This window comes from Cebus imitator, unplaced genomic scaffold (genome assembly GCF_001604975.1).
Source record: "Cebus imitator isolate Cc_AM_T3 unplaced genomic scaffold, Cebus_imitator-1.0 Scaffold595, whole genome shotgun sequence".
In the NCBI taxonomy this organism is placed as follows: domain Eukaryota; kingdom Metazoa; phylum Chordata; class Mammalia; order Primates; family Cebidae; genus Cebus; species Cebus imitator.
In genome coordinates, this window is record NW_016107910.1 from 480,207 (window position 1) to 486,206 (window position 6,000).

Sequence of the window (6,000 nt, forward strand, 5' to 3'; positions counted from 1 at the left end):
ATCACTGTTCATAATAGCAAAGACTTGGAACCAACTCAAATGCCCACCAATGCTAGACTGGATAAAGAAAATGTGGCAAATATACACCATGGAATATTATGCAGCCATAAAAAAGGATAAGTTCATGTCCTTTGCAGTCACATGGATAAAGCTGGAAACCATCATTCTAGCAAACTGACACAAGAACAGAAAACGAAACACCACATGTTCTCATTCATAAGTGGCTGTTGAACAATGAGAACATATGGACATGGGGAGGGAAACATCACACACCTATTTTGGGGTGTGGGGCTAGGGCAGGGACAGCAGTGGGTGGGTAGATAGAAGAGGGATAGAATTAGGAGAAATATCTAATGTAGATGATAGGATGATGGATGCAGCAAACCACCATCACATGTGTATACTTATGTAACTAACCTGCATGTTCTGCACATGTATCCCAGAACATATATATAAGTGACCATACACTGGGCAATAAAGCAAGTCACAACAAGTATCAAAGTATTGAGATTATATGGCATATGATTGCAGGCCTGCCACAGTAAAACCGAGCACCTTGCTGGACCCCATGGCCCTAGGCTCCAGGCAAGCCTGGCAGACTCTGGCTCCAGGCTTGCCCCCACTATAGACAAAGTTAATACCTGAAGCCTCCAGGCCAGCACCCATGAATTGAGCGTCCAGGCCTATCTCAGTGCCAGACTAGCCCCCAGAGCTCTGGCTTGTTCCATAGACTCAGATTACAGCCCTGCTCAAAGCTCCAGTCCTGTCCTACTACCAAGCTGACTCCCACAGCTCTAGTTGCTAGGCTGGCACTTGAAGACCCCAAGTTCAGGCAGCCCCTACAGCCTTAGGCATCAGACCAGACTGCCAATAGAAGATTGCCCACATAGACCAAAATTTCAGGACTGCCCGAGCCCTAAGATTGGCCCCCACAGTCCTAAAATACAGGCTGGCACTTGCAGACCCAAGCTCTACGCCAGCCACCATGCTCTCAGGTCCCTGCTAGGCACCCATGGACCTGGTGGGCACTCGAGGTTGGCCCCAGCACACAAGCTTAAGACCTGCTCAGTGCCAGGTTGACTTTTGTGGCCCCAGGCTTCTAACTAGACTCTGATAACCCACACTCCAGCAGACTCAGGGTCCAGAAACAACCCAGAAGATTCCAGTACTAGGCCAGTCTTCATGGACTCAGGCACCAGAGCTGCTCCTGTGGAACAAGGTTCCAGTCTGGCCCCCATGGACTGAGGCTCCAGGTCAGCCCTCACAGATAAAGGCCCAAGTCTTGCCCCTGAACATGTAGTTTCCAGTAAAATTGAGAACCAGGACAGCCCTTGAAGCTGCAGACCAACATGTGTCTACCCAACCTCCAGCTTCATCTCAGCAACTAGTTGGTACTTGCAGACCTCAGATCCACACTGGCCTGCATTACTTGAGGCAACAGGCTAGCCCTTACAGATACAGCCTTAAGTCTTGCTCTTACAAAAATAAGCTCTATGTTTACCCAATACCAGGCTAGTTTTTAGGCCCAAGATTCCAAACTGATCCTTATGGCTACAGGCTCTAATCAAGCCCTTAAAGACCTTTCCTCCAGGTTCATCCCACAGACCTAGGCTCCAGACTGAGCCTCCTATCCCAGGATCCAGGTATTCTCTAGCACCAGGCTAGTCCAAGGTGTTAAGACATTCCCAATGACTCCAGGTCTCTTCCAGCAGACTCAGAGTCCAGGCACACTCCAGTAGATCCTGGTGCCTTTCTGCCATCCACAGGCCCAGGACCCAGGCCTAACCCCATATTCTCAAGCTCCAGGCCCACCCTGGTGTAGGCTAGCCCCATGGACTCAGTCTCCAGGCCCATCCACATGAGCCCAAGCACCAGATCAAACACACCACCTGGCCAATTCCTGTGGACTCAATCTTGGACCCAGACTTCAGGCTAGCTTTCATGATTCATGTTCCAGACCCCACTCTTTGTTGCCAGGCACCAGGCCTACCCACCTGCTCACCTAGAAACAAGTACAGTCTGACTGAGTATCCCAGCACTAGGCCCACCTGTAAACCAAGCCAGATTTCTTTCCCACAATCTCTGGATAAGATTACTGGTGAAGGGTGTTCCCTTCTGTAGCAAATTCGTAAAGACTGAAAAAAGTGCATACTTCTTCAAATGTGCATACATCAATGCATGGCCACAAATATTATCAATAATCAGGAAAACATAGAACCACCAAAGGAACAACATAAAAGACCAGTAACCCACCCAAGGGAAATGGATATTTTAAAACTTCCTGACAATGATTTCAAAATAATCACCTCGAAGTAGCTCAGTGTGCTACAAGAAAATACAGATATTCATATAAACAAAGCCACGAAAATAACACACAAAGAAAATGGAAAGTTCAACAAAGAGATAGAAACTATAAAAAAAGAACCAAACAGAATTCCTGGTGCTAAAGAACATAATGATTAAACTGACTAATTTCATAGAAAGGGAGCTTCAACAGCAGACTCAGCCAAGCAGAAAAAGAATCAGTGAACTTATGAGTAAAGAAAGTTTTCTTAAAAATTACCAACAACTGAAAAAGAGATAAGAAAGACTACAGGAATTAGAGGAACACGGTTAAACAAACCTACACACACACGTGCGTGTGTGTGTGTGTGTGTGTGTGTGTATATATATATATATATATATATATATATATATATATAATGGGTTTCTCAGAAGGAGTAGAGAAAGAGAAAAGAATCAAAAGCTTATGTAAAAAATAATAGAAAACTTCCCAAATCTGGAAAAGAAAATGAGTATTCAAATCTATGAAGCCCAAACAACCTAGAAGAGATTAAATATAAAGCAAACTTTATTAGGACACATTATAAGCAAGTTCAAAAAGTCAAAGACAAAAAGAAAAAAATGACAGGACAAGGAGAAAATAAACTCGTCACATACAAGGGAACCTCATAAGGCTATTAGTAGATTTCTCAGCATATGTAAAAACTACAGTAGTCTCCCATTATCCACAGTTTTATCTTCCACAGTTTCAGTTAGCCACAATGAACCATGATTAGAAAATAGGTGAGTACAGTACAATAATATATTTTGGAAGGTCAGGGGAGATAGAGACAGTTCGAAAGAGAAAGAGAGAGGGGCCACATTCACATAACTTTTATTGCAGTATATTATAATTGTTCTATTTTATTATTAGTTATTGCTGTTAATCTGTTTCTGTGCCTGTTACAAATTAAACTTTATCATAGGTAAGTATATGTGCATATACATATATACATATATATATATATAGTGTGTAGTGAACACTATATATATACACATATATATGTGTATATATATGGCTGTTTCATATATATAGTGTTCACTACTATATATATATACGCACACATATGTACTATAGCATATATATAGTGTTCACTACTATCTTCAGATTCAGGCTTCTATAGGGAACCTTGGTGCATATTCCCCACAGATAAGGGGAAGCCACAATAAATCACAATAAAAGTTAAAAAATATTTTGACAAATATTTTGAATATAATAAAGAAAACTGATATTTACAAACTTGTGCTACTCTAATTCCTATTCAGATAAAATATTATAACCTTCAGTTTATATATCAGAAAGGAAGAGGGGCTGAAAGTCTATGACTTATGTATCCACTAAAGGAGCTAAACATAGAGCAACAAATTAAAGCCAAAATGTTAGTACGAATACAAAATAACAAATATAAGAGTAAAAATTAAAGAGAAGACAATAGCTTTATGCCAATTAATTTGAAAATTTAGATAAAATAGACAAATTCCTTGGGGAAAAACACATGAAAAGTTAAGTGGAAGGAAATAGAATACACTAAAGATGTTGACTTAATAATTAAAAACTTACCGGCACAGTGAACTCCAGGTCCAAATGTCTTCATTGATCATTTCTTCCATATTCCTAAAAAAATTGTTTACAAATTCATTCAAAGAGTAGAAAAGGAGGCAACATTTATAAATTTTTTATGAAGTGAGCATAACCTAGCTACCAACACCTGGCAAGGTCTTTAATTCAAAGTAAAATTATAGGCCTATATCTTTCATAAACCTTCATGCCAAAATTCTTTTTTCTTTTCTTTTCTTTTTCTTTTTTGAGACAGGGTGTCTTTCTGTAACCCAAGCTGGAGTGCAGTGGCATGATGATGGCTCACTGCAACTCCTTTAACTCCTGGGCTTAAGTGATCCTCCTGCCTTACACTCCCCAAATAGCTAGGAGTACAGGTGTACACTTCAATACCTGGCTGATTTTTATTTTATTTTTTTATATTTTTTTGTAAAGATAGAGTCTGACTATGTTGTCTAGCCTGGTCTCAAATTATTGGCCTCAGGCAACCCTCCAATCTTGGCCTCCCAAGGCATTGGGATTACTAGCATGAGCCACTGTGTCCAGCTGATGCCAAAATCTTTAAACATTTTTGGAAAATTTAATAAATAGAAAGGATATTATATCATGACCTAGTGGAGCTTATTTCAGGTTGTTTTAACATATGAAATTGACTACATTGAGACAGTAAAGAAAAGAACTATATGATTATCTCAACATGTAGAAAAAATATTTGATAATATCTATCACTTATTTACAATAAATTTTTAGCAAACACAGAATAGTTAAGAACTACCTTAATCTAAAAATGGGAATCTAAAGAAAATCTGCAACAAATGTATTACCCTATAGTGAAAAGTTGGAAATTTTTTCCTGACCTCAGAAACAAGAAAAGGATGTTCACTAGTATAATTTTAATTGAACATGGTAATGGAAATATCAGTGCAATAAGAAGAAAGATAAGGCAAGTAAAAATAAGTTAAAATCATCAAAAGAGGAAAAGAACAAATAAAACTGTCATTATTTAAGGGGAACGTGACTGTTTACTGAGAAAATTCAAAATATCTACAGAGGCACTATCAAAAGTAATAAGTGAATTTAGTAAGATTATGAAAGACAAAAGATAAAATGTAATAATAGCTATTCTGACTGGTGTGAGACTATCTCATTGTGGTTTTCATTTGCATTTCTCCATTGATCAGTGATGTTGAGCTTTTGACTCTTACTAAAAATTCAGAAAATAACAGATGCTGGCAAAGTTGCAGAGAAAAAAAATGCTTATAGACTGTTGATGGGAGTATAAATTAGTTCAACCATTGTGAAAAAAATGTGGCAATTCATCAAAGACCTGGAGGAAGAAATATAATTTGACCCAACAATCACATTACTGAGTACATACCCAAAGGAATATAAATCATTCTATTATAAAGATAAGTGCACACTTATGTTCATTGCAACACTATTCACAATAGCAAGGAGATGGAATAAACCCAAATGCTCATTAATGGTAGATTGCATAAAGAAAATGTGGTACATATCCACTATGGAATACTATGCAGCCACTAAAAGGAATGAGATCATGTCCTTTTCAGGGCTATGGATGGCTTTGGAAGCTATTCTTCTCAGCATATTAAAGCAGGTACAGAAAACCAAACACTGCATGTTCTCACTTATAAATGGAAGCTGAATGATGCAAACACATGGGCACATAGAGTGGAACAACACATACCGGGGTCTATCAGAGGGTGGAGAGTAAAGGGTAGGAGGAAGGAAAGAATCATATAAAAATGACTAATGGGGAGGCGAGACGATCCAAGATGGCCATTTAGGAACAGCTCAGGATTGCAGCTCCGAGTGAAAGCGCAGAGGGTGAGTGGACGCTGCGTTGTTATTGCCCACAGACTAGGAAATTCCCGGGCAGAGGAGCTCCACAGTCGCCAGCACAGCTGTTTCGGCCAGCGCGGCTGTGCCGGCCAGCGCCGCTGCTGTGCCCCACGCGGCTGCTTTGTCGGCGCCCCGGAGTCGCGGTTCTCCGTACAAAATACACCGGTCCAGGTGCCCTTTTGGCTGGTGATTGGAGCCACGGGAAATCGCCCATTCGCCAGTTCAAAAAGGGGACTGAGCAGAGAACCGGGACAGTA